The sequence below is a fragment of the Corvus kubaryi genome, unplaced genomic scaffold, assembly GCF_017639235.1.
Source record: "Corvus kubaryi isolate FWS band 111438036 unplaced genomic scaffold, C.kubaryi_AGA036_p1.0 37396, whole genome shotgun sequence".
In the NCBI taxonomy this organism is placed as follows: domain Eukaryota; kingdom Metazoa; phylum Chordata; class Aves; order Passeriformes; family Corvidae; genus Corvus; species Corvus kubaryi.
Window position 1 is genome coordinate 28,908,532 of NW_024581135.1, and position 19,467 is coordinate 28,927,998.

The 19,467-nt window shown below is 41.1% G+C and overlaps 2 long non-coding RNA genes across 5 annotated transcripts in view; both read right to left on the bottom strand.

Annotated features, from left to right (window-relative positions):
- Positions 1-11,897, bottom strand: part of LOC121670702 — a 45,366-nt gene extending 33,469 nt beyond the window's left edge. For 2 of the 3 annotated variants that reach the window (XR_006018223.1, XR_006018221.1), the window contains exon 1: positions 11,752-11,897. This is a non-coding gene — a long non-coding RNA (uncharacterized LOC121670702). Of the gene's footprint in view, positions 1-5,045; positions 5,467-11,751 lie in introns of those variants that run through there. The other variant, XR_006018222.1, reaches the window with a different exon arrangement.
- Positions 11,898-15,533: 3,636 nt separating this feature from the next.
- The window catches only part of LOC121670759, a 67,320-nt gene continuing 63,386 nt past the window's right edge, over positions 15,534-19,467 (bottom strand). For both annotated transcript variants that reach the window (XR_006018248.1, XR_006018247.1), the window contains one exon: positions 15,534-15,607. This is a non-coding gene — a long non-coding RNA (uncharacterized LOC121670759). The remainder of the gene's footprint in view (positions 15,608-19,467) is intronic.

Sequence of the window (19,467 nt, forward strand, 5' to 3'; positions counted from 1 at the left end):
TTTGTGAGTGCAACTATGCCGTGTATGGAAGAGGATGTGACAAGGAAGAGTGGCACAGAATTAGAAATGAAGGCTGTAATGGTTAAATAGGTACAACTGGAAAATCTGCCAGGACAGAATACAATTGCTACCAATTCCTCTGCAGAGAGGCTGGAGAGGATGGGTCAATATGGAGCATCTTGGGCTAAAAGATCTGAAAGCTGAACGTTTCCATGGCTCAAGGGGAAGACTCAGCACATTGTGGGATGTCCAGTGGATGATTAAGAGCAAAGACAGCCCACCCAGCTCCAGCAGTCCCTGGGCTATGGATGATTGGCAGCTGAGGGACTGGGAGGGGAAGTGTCAGACTTCATGCCGTGGTCTTCATTTTCTCCCCAGGCCATCTGCCTTCACCTGCTGCTGGAGATTGGCTGCTGGCTTGGACAGATCCTTGGTCTGACCCAGTCCACATTTTCTCCTGTTCAGTGACAGGAGATGAATGTTGTGAAAGTCCTTAACAGCAACAATATGTTTAGCAAAAACTTTGGTGTCCTCCTGGGAGGTGGGCAAGGTTGATGTTTCACAGAACTGGGCAGATTTTTGCAAACTCTCAGGAAATGAATTGAGTATATAATAAATCTAATAAATAAATTTACCTTTCTTTAATGAATAGGAGCATTTTCAGTGTTGGTTTTGGTAGGCATGTACTTTGCGCACACATGTAGGAAAGGATTAGGTTTTGATGGAAAGAAATCAATTCAAACTCATTGACTCTAGCCTCAATAACAATATTCTATCATAATATATTCACATTTTATACTGACTCCACATTAATGCTATTTCTTTTATCTATTCCATTGCTTCTGAGGGATATATTATTTTCCACAAGGCTTTGACAGGCACAGACAAGCATCTGCAGTGGGAAATCCTTTACCTCTTGTTATCTGCAGGTTTTGTTAGCTCTTCTAAAATAAAACTTAGGACAGTCTGAGAGTCATATTCTTTCATATTCTACATGGGTTCTGCAATGAAACAACAATTAAAATAGTGTCTGTAATGCTAAGGTTACTGAATCTCAAGAAGACAGCATTTGTTACAGTTTCAGGATCATTTACAACTTCCATGATAATGGAACTGACATCTAAAGTAATTATTCTCCAAATAAATAATTAAACTGAGTAAAGCAGGGCAATTTTAACTATTTATAGGAGATGTCCCAAAAGACACTAATGGCAATGATTTTTTTTCTTTCAGAAAATGGGTTTACAGAATTTCTGCAAGTCATTACACAGGACAAAGGAAGACAGCAATATCCTCTGCTTTCACCTAGAAGCCTTGAAGTGGCAATCAGTGGTTTTTACTGCAGTTGAGACAATATCAATGTTTTATGAAAATTATTAAGGAAGTTGGCAATGTCCAAGCCTGTTCTAGTTACTTCTGCTACTTAGACAGATAGAAAATTTTCACTGCCTTGGTGGAATGCTATAGATCACTAAGAGTTAAAGGATTTTAGCTAGTACCTTATATTAGCCTCCCTTTGTATCTATTCAAAGAAAAGGAAATTGCTTGACTACTTTATACATCTACAGATTTCTGAGTCTGAAGGTCCATGCTTGACAGTAGACAGAGCTGTGACAGGAACTTGGTCCAATGGTATTCAGTATTTCTGCCTGCATCTGAGGCAGTTACTCATCGATCTCTGTATTGCCATTGCATATTTAGGTGCCACTGCTGGTAGATGCCAGGATATATCTAAGCAAGTATAAACATCTGTTTTATGTTAGGAAAGCCTGTGTTCTAGACTCACTAGATCTCCACTGAATATAAATGAAGCACAGGATAAGGACCCTAGTTGTTGAAATGTATAGTGGGAATGCATATGGTGAGCTGATTCACTGAAGTAAAACAAGGAAAAGCTTCTAAGCTGGCCAAGATATTTCTGTAAGAACAGCCATGTGGATTCTGGCTTTTGTGTGTAGAAGAGATGCAGAGACATTTTAGGGTAAGTGAAACATAAAACGCATCACTGTGCTCAAGGTTCATGTAGTAAATTACTCATGCTGAATGCTGAAAGGTGTGTTATTTGCATTCTTCCTATCTTATTACATCAAAATTCCAGTTTCAGTCCTTGGGAAGAGGAACTTATCTTTGTTGTAGACAGTGTAATGATACTCTGGGCAGAGTTAAGGGGACAGAGAAGAATAAAGATTCTATCGACAGGATCTTTGACTTTTGTTGTCTTTTAGTACCACAGGGAACTTTCTCTGCAGCCTGCTAGTGTTTGATTTTTTTTTTTTTTAGGTAAATCATTACTCATTAAATATAATTAATACCAAGAAGAATGAGAGAACTCAATTAAACCAATGTCCTCTCGTTTAAACACAAATACCTTGCCAACACTTTCTTTGGAACTACAACATCTCAGGTTTCAAATTAAATCTGACATCTAACTTACCACTTGGGACGCTAAATATATGACTTTCTCTAGAGAGAAACTGTCTGTTCAGTTAAAGTGCTGCTGTACCAGCAGTGACCTACCAGAAGAAGGAAAACTCAGCTCTTAGCCTTGCTGCCAAGCTGCTTTATATAGCATTTGGAAAACATGAAGTTGTTGATCCTGGGAAATGGTTCCAATCTGCTGTTAAAAATTATAAGGGGTGGCAGTGTGGCTCAAAGATTTGCTTGTCTCACACACACACCTCGTGTTATCTTAGAATCACAGAATCACAGAATCACCAGGTTGGAAGAGACCTCTAAGATCATTGAGTCCAACCCATGCCCTAACACCACCTCAACTAAACCATGGCAGTGAGTGCCACATCCAATCTTTATTTAAACACATCCAGGGATGGTGACTCCACCAGCTTCCTGGGCAGACAATTCCAGAACTTTATCACTCTTTCAGTAAAATGCTTTTTCCTAACATCCAACCTAAATTTCCCTTGGTGCAGCTTGAGACTGTGTCCTCTTGTTCTGTCAGTTGTTGCCTGGAAAAAGAGACCAACCCCCACCTGACTACAACCACCTTTCAGGAAGTTGTAGAGAGTGATAAGGTCACCTCTGAGTCTCCTTTTCTCCAGGCTAAACAACCCCAGCTTCCTCAGTCGTTCCTCACAGGGCTTGTGTTCCAAGCCCTTCACCAGCCTTGTTGCTCTCCTTTGGACGCCTTCAAGCATCTCAATGTCCTTCCTGAACTGAGGGGCCCAGAACTGGACGCAGTACTTGAGGTGCAGCCTCACCAGTGCCGAGTACAGGGGAAGAATGACATCCGTGGTCCTGCTGGCCACACTATTTCTGATACAGACCAGGATGCTGTTGGCCTTCTTGGCCACCAGGGCACACTGCTGGCTCATGTTCAGCCGGCTGTTGACCAGTACTCTTAGGTCCCTTTCCCCCTGGGCACTGTCCAGCCACACTGTCCATCCACACTGTCCCCAGCTTATAGTGTTGCAGGGGGTTATTGTGGCCAAAATGCAGGACTCAGCACTTGGACTTGTTAAACTTCACCTTATTGGACTCTGCCCATCTATCCAACCATTCATTCCTGGTCTCTTTGCAGAGCCCTCCTACCTTTCATCAGATTAACACACGCTCCCAGCTTAGTGTCATCTGCAAATTTACAAATAGCAGACTCAATACCCTCATCCATGTCATCAATAAAAATATTACACAAAACTGGCCCCAGTACAGGTCCCTGAGGGACCCCACTAGTGACTGGCCACCAACTGGATGCAGCACAGTTCACCATCACTCTCTGGGTGTGGCCATCCAGCCAGTTCTTAACCCAGTGAAGAGTGCTCCTGTCCAAGCCATGGGCTGCCAGCTTTTCCAGGAGTTTACTGTGGCAGACAGTGTCAAAGGCCTTGCTGAAGTCCAAATAGACAACGTCCACAGCCTTTCCTGCATCCACCAGGCAGGTCACCTGGTCATAAAAGGAGATCAGGTTGGTCAAACACGACCTACCCCTCCTAAACCCATGCTGATTGGGTCTGATCCCCCGGCCATCCTGTGGGTGCTGTGTGATGGCACTCAAAATAAACTGCTCCATTACCTTACCAGGTACAGAGGTTAGACTGACTGGCCTATAATTTCCAGGATTGACCTTCCTATTCTTCTTGTGAATGGGTGTCACACTGGCCAGCTTCCAGTCATCTGGAACGTCACCAGTGAGCCAGGACTGTTGGCAAACGATGGAGAGCGGCTTCGCAAGCTCAACTGCCAGCTCCCTCATCACCCTGGGATGGATCCCATCTGGTCCCACAGATTTATGAACATCCAAGTGGCTCAGCAGTTCTCTATCTGCTTCCTTCTGGATAACAGAGGGACCATCCTGCTCCCTGACACCATCTACCAGCCCAGGAGGACAGTTGTACTGAGGATAAACAATCTTTCTGCTAAAGACCAAGGCAAAGAAGGCATTATACACCTTGGCTTTCTCCACATCTGCAGTCACTAAATTCCCTCCTGCATCTAGTAGAGAACCAAGGTTGTTTTTACCCTTCCTTTTGCCATTAATATACTTGTAAAAACATTTTTTATTATCCTTGGCAAGAGTTGCCAAATTAAGTTCTAACTGAGATTTGGCCTCCCTAATCTTTTTCCTACATGCCCTAACAACCCCCTTAAATATTTCCTGAGATACCTGACCCTCCTTCCAAAGGTGATACACCCTCTTTTTATTCCTTAGTTCCTTCATAAGCTCCTTACCCATCCAGGCTGGACATTTGCCTCATCAACTCATCTTTTGGCACACAGGGACAGTCTGTTCCTGTGCCCTCAATATCTCTGTTTTGAAGCACACCCACCCTTCCTGGACTCCTTTGTTTTTAAGGGCTGCTTCCCAAGGAACTCTCTGAGTAAGTCTCCTGAATTGGCCAAAGTCTGCCCTCTGGAAGTCCAGTGTGAAAGTTTTAGATGCCTCTCCTTATTTCAGCAAATATTGAAAACCCTGCAATTTCATGATCACTATGCCCCAGATGGCCTCCAACTACCACATCTCCCACCAGCCCTTCTCTGTTTGCAAACAGCAGGTCTAGTGTAGTCCCTTCCCTGGTGGGCTCACTCACCAGCTGTGACAAGAAGTTGTCCTCCACACACTCTAAGAACCTGCTGGACTGCCTCTGCTCTGCTGTGTTACGTTCCCAGTCGGTTAAAGTCACCTACAAGAAAAAGGGCTGGTGATCTTGAAACACCCTCCAGCTGCTTGTAGAATAAGTTATCCACCTCTTCTTCCTGGTTGGGTGGTCGATAACAGACTCCCAGCAGGATGTCAGCCTTACTGGCCTTCCCCTTAATTCTTACCCATAGGCATTCGACTTCATCATCATTGGTTTCAATTTCCATGCCATCAAAAGCCTCCCTAATATAAAGGGCCACTCCTCCACCTCTTCTCCCTCTCCTGTCTCTTCTGAAGAGCTTGTAGCCATCCAGTGCAGTGCTCCAGTTATGCGAGTCATCCCACCACGTTTCCGTGACGGCGACCGCGTCATAGCTTTGCTGCAGTACCATGGCTTCCAGTTCCTGTTTGTTACCCATGCTGTGTGCATTAGTATACATGCACTTCAGCTGGGCTGCTGATTTCACCCCTAACTCTGGCTTACCACCCTTGGGCTTGCTTCTGGAGAGCCCAGTTGCATCCTCTTCCCCCTTCAAACCTAGTTTAAAGCCCTCTCAACAAGTTCTGCCAGTTCATGGGCTAAAATCCTTTTGCCCTTAACAGATAGATGAAGCCCGTCTGGCTCCAGCAGGCCAGGTGCCATGAAAATTGCCCCATGATCAAAGAAGCCAAAATTCTGCCGATGACACTAACCCTTGAGTCACTTGTTGATAATGTGGGCTCCCCTGTTCCTTTCATCTCCTGGCCATTAGAGTGAATGGCAGGAATGTAACCGCTGGTTGTATTCCAGATAATTCAGCTCTGTGAAAAGGCCCAGGCCATTAACTTGGGAAATCATGAGCAGTATCTCCTGTTGCACTGCCACCTTGGTTCCAGGGCAATTTGTGGTAAGGGAAAGAAGAGGAATAAGTCTTTAGGTTCCACAAACATTTTAACTTTCATAGCAAAATTTATGCAAAGTAATAATTACTCTCACAGGCAACAAATCCTGCCCCAAAATCCCCAGTAAAATGCTAAACATTAGAACATGCTCTTGAGAATTTTGAGAAATTTGCATTTCATTTTTATGTGCCAGTGATGGCCTGAATCAAAGGGATGTTTGCTGCCTATAAATCATGTTCACCATGGCACTTCCCCTGGCAGAGAGCTCACAGTTAGTGATCCAGAATGTGTTACGATGGCAAGGAAATGGGCATGCAAAGAAAAATTAGTGTTTCTCCGCTTAGCCAGCTTACCCCTGGTGCTGCAGAGCTATCCCAGACCTACTCACACATGCTACATGTGGCAAGTACGAAATTAGGATGATAATGCGTGGGCTCCCATGTGCACGGAGCCTGTGTGAGATTGACCTGGCCTCCCAGCCAAAGTTTTGCAAGTTAATTTGAAGCTGAAAGGCTCAATTTGCTTTTGAGGAACTACTGTATAAATCAGAAGCCATGCAAATAGTCAGAGCTATGTACTTCCTGTCTTTTCCCATCCTGTGGACGATTTATAAGCAGTTTAAGTGTTAGGGGCCAGTTCTTACTCCCATCTCAATTCTTTTGCAGGTAACATCATCCTTTTGGTCAGACAGTTTTCTCCTTTGACTTATTTTATCAGAACTGGACTGTTAATTGGAGCCAGGGTTTGTCTCCCTTTGCTGAGAAATATAATTCTGTTATCACTGCAACCACATTCTTTCCTAGGTGGTTTCTACTTTGGCTTTAATTATTTAAAATTTTTTTTTAAATCCCATTAAATATAAAGTATTTCTTTACTTGGGTAAGCTGGATGGCCCTTTGGTCTAAACAGAGTTCTTTCATTTTGAGATTTCTGATATGCTAAACCTCTGTGAAAGTTTGATAAAAGGTAGCTTTGAGGCTTCTAATTAATTATGTACAAAAAGTTGACAGTACTCTACTGGGAGGTGTTCCTAATAATCCATGCATGTAATATAGTGGGAACATTGTTTATAAATATAAATGAATTGGAAGGTTTGTAACCTTGGAATAATAGAAGATGAGAAATCAAATCGTGGCTGGCAACCTCACAATTAAATGTCCCAAGATTAAATGACCTACTTGAAAGCTACATTTTTATCTTTGTTTTCCAGTAAGTAGAGGAAAAATAATCCCTGTAACAGCTCCTTTAAGCTCTTACTGAGAGTGAAGCAAGGATATGTTTGTTTGTATATTTCATATCTCCCACAAATGAAAAGACACACTCTTACAGTTCAGCCTAGCTGGAAAAGGCACAGTTCACATCATGCTGAAAGGGAGGGTAGAGAAGGGGAGAGAGAAAGAAGGTGTCAATAAATTAGCTACAGAACAGTGGCTAAAGGACATTGAAAGTTACAGGTAAGGAAAGGAAAAGCAGTCACAAAACTAGAAAAGAAGGAAAAGAAAGGCTGTCTGTGGGGAAAGCATTAGGAATATTAAGAAAGCAAAATGAATCCAAAGGTGTAGAGGAAAGACCAATCTTCAGATTGAATTCACTTCTGTCATAGCATTTTGTGGATTGATAATCCTATTACTATTGGTCAGCAGGGATTTAAAAAACCCCACCATCATCAGAATTGCACCTGTTTTGCTTATGCTTGGCAGCAGTAGAACAGCCACCTCCTGGGGAAGGAACAGCCTATCAATAGTGCTGGGTAAGGTCACTCAGAACCACATGTTTGCAGCTACTGCTTCAGCTCTGATCTGCTGGCATCAATAAAAGAAACATCCACAACCTGAAAAATCACACTCCTGTCTGTTCTCATGAAACTTATAAAGTATCACCTTGATAGTCTTGAAGTTAAAGAAATTGAGAAAAGAAATCTACCTTTTAGTTCTTTTCTCTCAATGTCTGACTGTTTCAGTGAGAGGCCCAACTCCTTCACAAGGCTACTGCAGTAATAAAGGGCTATATGTGGCACAAAGTGCCTTTAGATTGTTATAGGGAGAAAATCTGACCGAGCAAACCCCACTTTTCTCCTTGCTGCCCTTTGTTAGGCAGAAGTGATCACTCACTGCTGCTCTGCACCAGCAGCAGTGTTTGCCAGGCTGCTCCAAGCTGGCTCAGCCAGGCTGGCCCAAGGGCAGCACCACCCTGCTCAGACCTGCTTCCTGGATAGACCCTTATGCAACTTTTCATCTTTTGAAAAAGTGTTAATTTCAAAAGTCAGTGAACTCCCTTCAGCCCTTTCCAATCTTTGTGACAGCACTTAAAGCTTGAGGGCACTGGGATTACTTTTAAACATTAATTTCCATAGAAAACACTCCTGTTTTTCAGACACAGAAAACAAAATACTCAACCTGCTGCCTCCTCCTCTCTTCACTGGCATGTACAGCACAGCTCATATGATTTAAAAAATGCTCTGGACAGCAAAATTCCCAGGAGCCATGTTATAGGGTTTTGCTGCTGCCATTGACCAATGGACCAACAGATTTGGGAAAATGCTGTCCTGCTTTTCAAGAACGCTGAATAAAGAATGAAATATAATTCACAGCTAGCACTTTCATGTTCATTTTCAGTATGTCAGATGGGAATGCTCATTTAAGAAACAGATGATTTTATGTCTGATTTTGAAAGCAAAGCTCTGTTTGGGATCCATCTTCTCATTTCCATATGAGTCACAATAAGATGCAAAGCCCCAGAAGCACACAGTGGGCTGGAAACAGCAGCTGCTGAGTTAATCTCCAACCCGTTGTGATTCCTTTTGCTGCTATGCTTGTTGCTCCCAAGAGATTTTTATCAGGGTGGGCATTATAGTTAATGCTTCAGGGATATGGAGAAATATCTAGGGATAGTGGGCCTTGAATCTCTTTATGTTTATTTAACAGATGATTGCTATTTATTCATTTCTTGGGGTACTTTTTTAAAAATGCAAATGTTTGAAGAGAAGTACCTTGTTTTAGGTTTCTGCTTAGGAAATTCAGGGAAGAAAACATGTGGCGGATACTTCATGACTGTATTTTTAACCTTCACATAGGAAAACTGAGAAGGAAATTTGCACTTCAAACTATAGCTGGAAACAAACCACCCACATACAGAGATAATACAACATCAAAAGGCCTGTGAAATATGCTGGCACATGCATATATGTTTAAAAGTGCACAAAAATGAAGAAATTGGGACCACAAAACTGAAGTTCTTTTCCAGCTGAAGTATTAGTTATAATAAGCAAAGCACAAAATTTTTTAGTCTTTAACTCAAGCTCTGCTGAAGTGATATGGTGAAAATGAATGTTTTTTGTCATATTCAGATTGCTGAACATAAACATATCTGCTCACAGGATTGCGAATATTGAAAGATGCAAACATTACTCAGCCTCATTAATTCTATTTGGCCTGAAAATTGTTGTCTTGTGCTCTGGGGAATATGTTGTTTTATTAAAGCGAAAGTTCTGAAAATGCAGAATGGAAATGTTAATACCATACTGCTCATGATCTCAAGGCTCAGCACTGTTGTATTGAACACATCAGAAGCTTCTTGTTGACTTCTGCCAGGGTAACATGGCTGCAGGAGCAGTTCCACACACGATTCCCTCTCATTTTAACATGACAGCACAATGGCGAAAATGAAATTCTGCAGTGCGGGCTGACAGAGAGGTCAGAGCCACCACACGGCTGCAGGAGACAGCCCTGCCTTACCTTCTCTTGGTCAGCCATGGAGATTCCTGGAGGGGATAGGCTAGCACAGCTAAATACGTGGAAGGTTGGAGGCCAAATTAATGCCTTTGGGACTGTCCAGAGGAGATTGCTGCTACTGAAAAAACCTCCAGGAGCTTTTCTCTTCTCTTCTCTCTACTGGCAGTTTCTCTCTTGGTCTTTCCTGGGTTTCTCTGTGAACTGGGATGAAGCCCTGTGTGTCCCAGGCTGTCAGAAATGGTGCAGTCCTGCTCTGCCCTCCACTCCTACCAGGTGGTGCCACCCCAGCACAGCATCCCAGGGATTTTTGTGACCTGAGTTGACTACTTTTGGCATATGGCCGCTGCTGAAGTACATTGCCAAAACCAGAATTTTTGACCTGAGTTTCTTTTTATAACTTTCCATTTGATAGGCTTTTATTTTATTCTGCAGTGTAAATAATGTCCTTAAAGTGTAGGACATTAAAATGAAGGCTGGGAGTGCTGGAAAAATCCTGTACAGTGAGCTGTGCCCCAGTGCCTGAGGTCTCATTTTGAGGTAGATCTGTTATCAGACATGAAACTGGAAATACCAGCTCTCACTTGATGGGCTTTTCTTTGGTAGAGGAACAAAGGTACTAAGCATCTGTAGCTGATAGTCATTGCTATTTTTATATCAAAGCTTCCTTATCTCCTTGGCAAGTGATTCAGGGATTTTCTCTCTCTCCTAGGTGCCCCTGCAATATGTTTGTTGTAATCTCTCACATATCCTCATTACACTTTTTGCTCCACATTAATAAGAAATGAAGAAGTCAGGTTGCATTAATTTTCTTAGCTTATCCAGCTCTTTTAAGAATTCCTCCCCAAAAAGTTAAATGCCCTCTTTTCACTTGACTTTCTCATTTCCCTTTCCTACAAGATTTTCTTCTCCATTTTGTGCTTACATTATCTCTGCTCTGTGACCTGAGCTGACCTCCCCAAAGCTTTTAACAGAATCATTAAATATGGTATTGTGAGCTTTCATATGTGCATTGCACATGCCAGCATTATTCTTAAATGAATAAATATACTTCTGCTTAGTTTTTAATCCTTTTCTTACATCTTCCTCCCTCCCCATGTTTTTATGCAAGTGGGTTTGCTTTATCTGTCCCAGCAGACGCTGTGAGCTGTGATGGTCTCTCGTTAGCACTTCTGCCGGTATCTACTGGCTGTAGCAGATCTGATCTGCACTCCTGCAAAGGCCAGCTCTGATGCTTCACTTTGGCTGTGACATGCAGGCAGAAGCTGTGATATTTGGATTTGGACTCGGATTTTAAGTCCTACAGAGTTCAGGCTATCTTGGGTCTTCTCAGTATAACAATAAAGGCTGGAAGTAAAATAGGAATTGAGGTAGCTCTCATTCTAATGATAAGGAAGCTCAAAAGTCTTTAGTTTGGCACCAACTTCTTCTATGAGAAACAAGTTAGTTTCCAATTGACAATTTATCAGTCTTTAACAAACACTGGCTTTTGTAATGAGATGGGGAACACTGCTCAGAGCCATGTGACTTTGTGAAATGTTAATGTGTTTCCTTCTCTGTACCAAAGGGGAGAAAAAAGTGAAGGCATGTTCTTTGGTAATGTACAACTGTATTTCCAGGTAACTCTGACATGATCTCAGAAAAAATGTTACCAAAGGGGAAATAGCACCTCTGTGCCCTCCCCTCCCCCCAACTACTAAGAACCAGGCCATGCAAAACTGACACAAAAAAACTTTCCTTTGCCTGGGAAAATGTCCTAAAATATCTCTGAAACACCACAGGATTAATTGCTCTATCATGTCAAAGATACCAGGGAACTTTGGTAAAGTGCTGATGCAAAATACTATGGGATGGCTACAATAACTGCTTTTGGGTCACATTTTAGTCCTTGCCTACAGTACTGCTCTTTGAGTCCCATTTCACAGACCCTAAAGTGGATGTAAGCAATGCTGTAATCCCCACCATCTAGAAAAAAGGCTGGTGTATGATAGAAAACCAACAACAACTTGTCTCCCTCCTTCAAAGATAATTTCATAATCCACTGACCTGTAGGAGTCCGAGATGCCAAAAGATGAGGGGGCATGGCTGCAAAGTGACTTGGTCAATTGCAGGAGCCCACAAGACCCAGAGGAAATGAAAATGCTGCTCAGAGCATGAACTGAATATCCTTTCATCTGCTGGCACTGGAGAGACCAGCCCGCAAGTGAAAAAGGTACATTGACGGCTGTAAGCCTTTTGCTCAGTGCTTCCATGTTTCTAAAGCAATTCCTTCAAAACATAGAGCTCCTGGATTCTTTTTTATGAGCTCAGTTATCAGGTACTTTGTTGGTGTGTTCCCTGCTCTTTGTGAGCAGCAAGTGGTGAGAATACAAACCAAAGTGCTGCTTCTCAGCCTATGCCTTTAGTGAATCAGGTTTTTACATCAGTTTTCTGTCTATTCACTTTCAGGTCTTAGGGTTTTTTTTAAAGTGTATTTTGCTACAGCTCAAACTAAAAAATTCTCCATTCCATTCCTGGTGCTTTGGCATAGCCTCCAGCCTCCTGCAGTGAATTGTGGCTGAAGCAGCTTCGATCCACAATATATCTCCTATCTCACTTCAGCTGCTCTCCATTTTCTTTTGAACTCTGAACCAATAATCACAATTCTTGGAAGGACTTTCTTTTATGCATATGCTAAAAGTATGCTTTTAACCAGGGACTTCTGCCTGCATGTTCTGTGAAAGACAGTGAAAAAGGGGACAGGGAAGCATGGTGGGAATTTTCTCCCCCTTTTGAAGTCCTGCAGGGATGTGCTGCTTTGGAGGGATAGCGCTGCCCACCACTGAGGCTGTGTTGAGTTGGATGGTGTGTGTGTGTCCATATGCAAACAAAGATGCTCCCCTTCCCTTAGCAGCTGTCTAGTCAGGAATCCAGCCACTGCCATCAGCTCATTTTTATACAGGATGCAGGTAGGGGAAGGGCAAAACCATAGCCTGTCACCTTGTCCTCTCAGTGCCGGGAAGGGCCAGAAAGTGTTGAGCTGGGAAGGAAGATGATGATCAGATGTGACTCCCAGCTTGCCAGAGCCCTGCACCACCCAGCCCTTGCTCTGCTTGTCCTGATCAGAGGCCTACACTGCAAGGAGCAGGCAGCAGATCTTCCCTTTCTCCTGGGAGGAAAGTCTCATCAGTCCTTGTTCTCCCCAAGAACTATAACTGTAGGATTAGGATTTTGTCTTTTTTTTTTTTAATGTAACTTTCAATTTTTTGCATTAGTTGGAAGAACGTTGAATACAATATGTTCTGATCTTCTTGTCATGCTTATATACATTATCTACATTTTGTTCTTCATTTATAAACATTATCTGTGTACACTACTTCCCTCACAGTTCTGTAGTTGTTTTAAGTTGCATAAGCATGCAATCTCATTTAAGTCCTGGACACTGATCCATGTGTACTGCTTCTGAAAACACTACTGCTGCCTTTTACTGTGTCATAAAATTGTGTTGATCTTAAAATAGAAATTCAAATTTTGTTCTAAACACCTTTGCAGGTGTTAAAATCAGTGTTTTAAATACCAATTCATCAAGTATTGGGAAGTCTGCCTCTCCTAACCAGCATGTTACAAGGATCGTGAGCCACTTGCAGGGATTTCTGGGGGATGTGTGGTGCTTCCGAGTGTGTGCAAAATTAGATGAGATAGATTTGGGGCAGCATTTCCTTTTTACTGCCTAGACCCACAATACCTTGTTATCCTGTTGGCTGCCTTCAAGTGTTGCACTGAGTAATTCTCTGGAGTGAAAGCTGATGCTGTTGTGGGAGATAATAACAAACTGGGGCGCTCTTTACACGCATGGGTATAAGGCCACCTTCTAAGGGTGAGAATTTTTATTTCCTAGGACTTTTCTGGTTGGTTCTCAGCTAGGGCCAGAAGCAGTAAAGAGCAAAACTCTGGATAAGGAGACTCACATCCAGAGTTTGTGTTCCCTCTGTTTGTTCAAAAGGAGAAGAATAGCCAAAACAATTGGTTTGAAGGATTTAGGATTATTAGTACTGTGCTAAGGTTGCCAGGCCATTTCTTCTCATGTAAATATAAACACTGATCATAAATGGAAAAGTCTGCAAGAACTACAGATTAGGAACTTAAACGGTTAACTTGTTGGGCTTCATGCCCCCCCTCTCCAAAAGAGAAGGAAGGGGCCTATCATGGATGTGAACAAAGTAAATGTCAAGAAAAGGGAGAAAAATGAGTGAATGAATATTTGCATATTTAGAGGAGAGAAAATCTTGGGCAATTTTCTTATGGCATTTCTTTGCTCTTGAGATGAATTTTAAATAACAGGAAGTAATTCCTTCTAGGGTTTTCTGTAAATGATGATTTATATATTTTTGCCTCAAGGCAATTCCTGTGATATATAGATAAAAATATATCAATATTTGTGCAGATACATCTGCTATAGTTGATTCATATTTCTTCAATTAAAAATGTATTCTTGATGCAAACATTTTCTAAAAGTTGTCATGTTCCCCCATTCATCTCCCGTTGCATCCTCCAGTTTTCTTACACTTAACAAGTTATTTTTATTAAAAGAAAATGTTTGCAAATGTTCTGGGGATTTTTGTTAAGTAGTTAAGAGTCAGTAATAAATTAATGTATTTTTATATTGTTTCAATGTCAACTCATGAATTATGTTGACACTGCAATCCTGTAGACTCACTTCTAAAGGAAGCAACAAGTCTGGCAGAGGATCTTAACTCGCAAACAGCTTACACAAGTCAGTCCCAGTCACAGGCAGTGACACTGTTCTGGAATACTGCAAGTCCCAGCTGCAGATTAATTGAAGATCTGTACCCTTTCCTTCATGGGTGTGATTTGTGGTAAAAAAGAGCAATGCCATTCATAACACAGTGCACCTATTCCAGCTTTCCATTTCCATACATCTGTGCTATTGAAAGCAAATCTGCTGTTCCTCTTTAGTGGGATACCCAGCCAGCCTTGGATGAAACAATGTTTTACACAAATCTGGAAGGAATATGTAAATACTCTTAACACCCTAAATAAAAGGAGCACAGTATTCAACTCTACAGCCAAATACAATGGTAGGTTATATATATATATATAGATATATATTTCAATGGCTCCCATCTTTGGTATTTGTTTGTACTTTTGGCCAATTGTTCTTGAAGCATGTTCTTGTACTTTCTTGACTTTCTGTATGCTTTAAAATTAGGTACATATATAATTCAAACTAAGAAAAACACAAGCTGACTTTGATCAAAGAATAATAACTTTCTAAGGATTTCTCAAGCTCATAGCAATTTCCTCAAATGAACGCATAACATAAACAGATGAGTTTAAAAAACCTTACATTTTTGGTTACAAGAGGCTGGATGTTGTACAACCTTTTTGCTGGTGTTTTCAAGACCCTTGGGAAAATTTTCATTCACCAGAACTGGGTTTTCCATCAGGAATGTTTTAGTTTATTTGAAAATAAATCTTGGGGAAGTTGGTGAGATGCCTGCATACTATCCCAGAAAATAAAAAAAAAAAAAATTTTGGAAATATTCAAATGTTAGTCTTTCATACAAAGCTCTTTTTTGAACAGACTGCGTTCTGTCTTTCTGCTTCCCTTGTCTTTTTATAGATCACCATATTATGCTTCTGTATAGAGATAAAACATTTACTTCTCACTTTCATGTGATAAATAAAAGAACCGGCTTCCCATTTTCAATAATTCTGCTTCCTCAGTCATTTCCAACTGTTAATTAATGAGTGCGATCAAATAATTTCTGTAACATTATTTTAAGACATTGCTCAGCATAATTTTGAACTCAGAAGTCATACCAGTTCTGCAGCAACCTGTCAGATGAATGCTGAAGTGATTGGCTCCCTTGGAGGTAATCCCTGTTGCCATCACGGATCCCTGTCAAGGAGAACAGAGCACAGTGGGCCTCACCAGCTCCTTGCTAAACTAGAGAGTAAAATAAGGACCATGCAAAAAGAGTGAAACACTGGTCGAAATAAAGTAAAGCAGCATTAAACCCTTCTAAGCTTGTGCTTCTTTTGGGTCTTGCTAATGGGCATTTTAGTCCCTGACTCCCTGCCAGTAAGGTAAGTCAGGGTCATTCTGCCTCCTTCCCAGCTGTGCTGCTGGAGCAGACACAGGCTGCAGCCAGTTCCTGGCCAGCCATGGGTGTCAGGAACAGGAGTCTGTGCTCTGTTCCTGGATCCTGGGCTGTCCATCAGATGGTGTCTGAAGTGAGTGAGTTTGCCATGTGTTCTGGGAAGGAGTCATTGGAAGGAACAGGACATTCAGTTTTCAAAGGATGGGGTTTGTGACTTGTGAAGTTTCTCACTATTACAGATAATCCTAAGTTTTAGTTTCTTTTGTTTCAAAGGTAACAGAGGAAGAGCTAAAATACACTATAAATTGAAATAAGGAGCAGGTCTCCAGATTCTTCGTAGGAGAGGTATTGCTGTTGTGCACAGGGTAGAATGTGCTGTACTTTCCCTTTTCTCATTCCATGAGCCTTTAGTGATGAACAGACATATATCTTAAAAGTATTGCATTTGCTTCAGTAAAGCTGGATGTAGTGATACCAGAAACGGGTTCTGCAGGCTGTTGAAGAGATTTTTCATTGAAACTGGCAGTCATATTGGGAACCAGCTGTTGGCTGTAGGTAGATCATTTTAAAGTATTTTTGAAAAAGCTAGAGGACAATTCTAAATTTCTATAGCACAAGCCAAGATAATTCCCTGAGCAGTCTAACCAAGAAAATTGCACAGGTCCTTGACACAATACTACCAGATTTGATACAGCTTTTCTCTGTGATTCCTTGTACTGCAGAATTAAAGAAAGTGTAATGAATTCTGTGTGGGTATTGTAATTGGTACGCAGGGTGTGAAGGAAAAAAGTATATAGAATATGGTCAGGTAAAGTCTCAGGAAATAGTAAAACGTCCCTGGTTTATGGAGCCTGTCAAGGTGCTCTACTGCAGCTGGCCATCGTAATGATAAAATACATTTTATGTGATCACAGGCAAGTTCTCTCTGTGTGTTGAGCAAATCCCTCTGAGCTTTATAGATACAGTTGTATTTATCTACATTAAAGGCTGCTTGGAGACTTTGAGGTCTTTGTGTGAAACTCGTTACTGTAGGAAGTCAAAATATTATTATGCAATCTTAAGAATAAAACCTAACTCCAACTCCCTGGGTGTTACCAGCTCAGAGAACTTTACCCAGGTGAATGACATTGAAGTGATGTGAATACAATTGTTCTGATAAAGTAAATAAGCTACCACATTTGTGGTTTAAGAAGGATTTAAACAAGTAAGGTGCCAGCTTCTCCTATTCCAGTCAGTTTAACATGAAAGCAGAAGCTGCTTCCCACCTTTCAGGTAAGCCAAAGTATATTATATAGTGTGTTTTGAGTAATAATTATTCACAGCTTTGGCAAATAAAAATAGGGTACCCCTAATTTTGTATGAAACACATTCCAAATAAATACTAATCTTACTGTTAGAAACTTCTTCACTTAGGCTTTCTCTTAGAAGTCTACGTCTTGTACGTGACTAAGACATAGAATCTTCAAAAATTAATATTAAAATAGCTGTATGTTTTGGAACAATAAATTAGGAACTATGGTACATTATAATAAAAGTAGTCTTCATTTGCATGTGCTAATTAATTTCTACTTTATTACATCAACATTTGGGAGTAGTAGCCTTATTAACAGGAATGAGTTTGCTTATAGTCTGAAACTAAACACTGAACAAACTCAGTGAAGGTGACCCTTTTTCCTTTCAATTATCAAGGTTAATTATAAAATTAATTAGGTCAATTTTTTACCTTTGACTAGGAGAATTTACCTTCCTTCAGCTTTGACACAGAACCAAAATCTGCAGTGAAAGATTTTGCCTTCTCTACTAAACTCAGTAGTTTTGTAACATCCTTCCTAAAAACTCTTCCATGTTTTTGCTACTCAGAGGATGTCAGATTACTGAACTCAAATTAGAGACTGTGTATTTGCTTTATCTTGTCATTATCCTTTTCCTGGTCTAATTCAATAATGGAATCTGGTTTTATGAAATAGTTTAGCAATTTAACAGGAAACAGCTTAAAAAATATTTGGTTTCTGTTCTTTTCATGTACTGTCATTATAGTTGCAGTTATAATCTAGAGCACTGACATGAGTCATCAATAGAATATTACCTTTATTTCTGATTTGCTTTTTCCCATAATCAGCTTGATTTCTGTTCTTTGGCTCTTACAATTAAAGTAAGGAATATCTGAGGACATTCATTTTGCTCAGATTTTCTGCTGCTGTCTGGTACATTCTAAAAGCATTAACTATGGTTTAATCCTGAGTGGCACGAAGGCCCCAACTTCATAGATGTGCTCAGGGTAAGCACAGGCATTCTCCTCAGGAGCTTGTAGGCCAAATAAACACGGGTTAATTGGCAAATACAAAAAGGTCTGGAAAACAAATAATTATCTCATTTACTGGTGGGTAACAGAAATTTTAATTGATCTGCCCTCTGTGACAAATCTGTGCCTGGATCAATAGTTTAATCTGAGTCTGAAATTTATTGCCTTAATGAGAAGGACACCTTATTTCAGCTGTAATATGACCCTTTCCTGATTAAGCAGACTGAGACAGCATTAGTAGTTAACTTCTGCAACCTTCTGCCTCTTAGCAATTAACAGAGGGACTAATTCTGCAAGGTAAGGAAGGCTTTCTGGGTGGTGGCAAAATATTTCTTCCATTGCCGAGGAGTTTGAAGTCTTGGTGATAATAATAACAATAATAATACAGAAATTCTGATGTATTGTCTGCTTAAACATGAGAAATAAAAGTGCCAGGTCAAATAGGCAAGGATTAGGAATTGTTTGCATCCAGATCACAAGAGATAATTAAGCATCTTGACTCCACTTTGTCAATGGAAGGTATAAAGGCATCCTGATGGGACAGCTTCCAAAGGAAAATTCTGGTTGGTCTCCTTTAACTCTGATGATCCACTTGCTTTCTCTGCTCACACACTTCTGCTATTCCCACATTGCATATTTCTTCTCATTTTTATTTCAGACATAGCCTTCTTCTATGTCTCTCTGCTTTCAAAGCATTTGAGATTGTCTCTGTCAGGAGTACATCAATAGTGCCGTTGTAACCCTATCTCCCTCTTCTGTGCAGCTCCAATCTTCAGGGCCTGGCTGGTGCTTTACTGCAGCCCACTCATCATCAGCCTAAAGGGGTGTGTGCTGCTTCTCAGTACTGCACACAGAAGCACCTCTCAGCTGCACCTTTTCCAAGTGTGATTATTAGCCCCCTGCATCAGAAATGAGTTCAGAGAAGAAAAATGGACCCTGTTCTCCCTGGAGCACCCAACACTCCAAAATCCGAGTCATTGTCTGCAAAGGTCTCGTACCTTGGTGAGTAGCTCCTTTTGTTTAACCTGTCATAGCCATTCTAGGAGCAGAATGGCCTTTTTTATTTTAGCATGACTGACAGGCAGCCAGTAGGCTCATCAACCTCAGTGAACTCTGCTTCTATATGAAGATCCATTTGACAGAAACCTTGAACTCTTTCAGCATAACAAAAGTCACTAAAATATTTAATATTCTGCCTTAAGCAGGAGGAGCAGTCCAGAAAGCATCAACATTTCTGCTGGGCTATTTGCTTAATAGAAGAGAGATCCAACTAAATGTGATTGTTTTCCTTACCTCAAGGCTATCAGAGATAGGGATCTTTAGTTATCATAATCTCCCTATGAGCAGTTAAAAGAG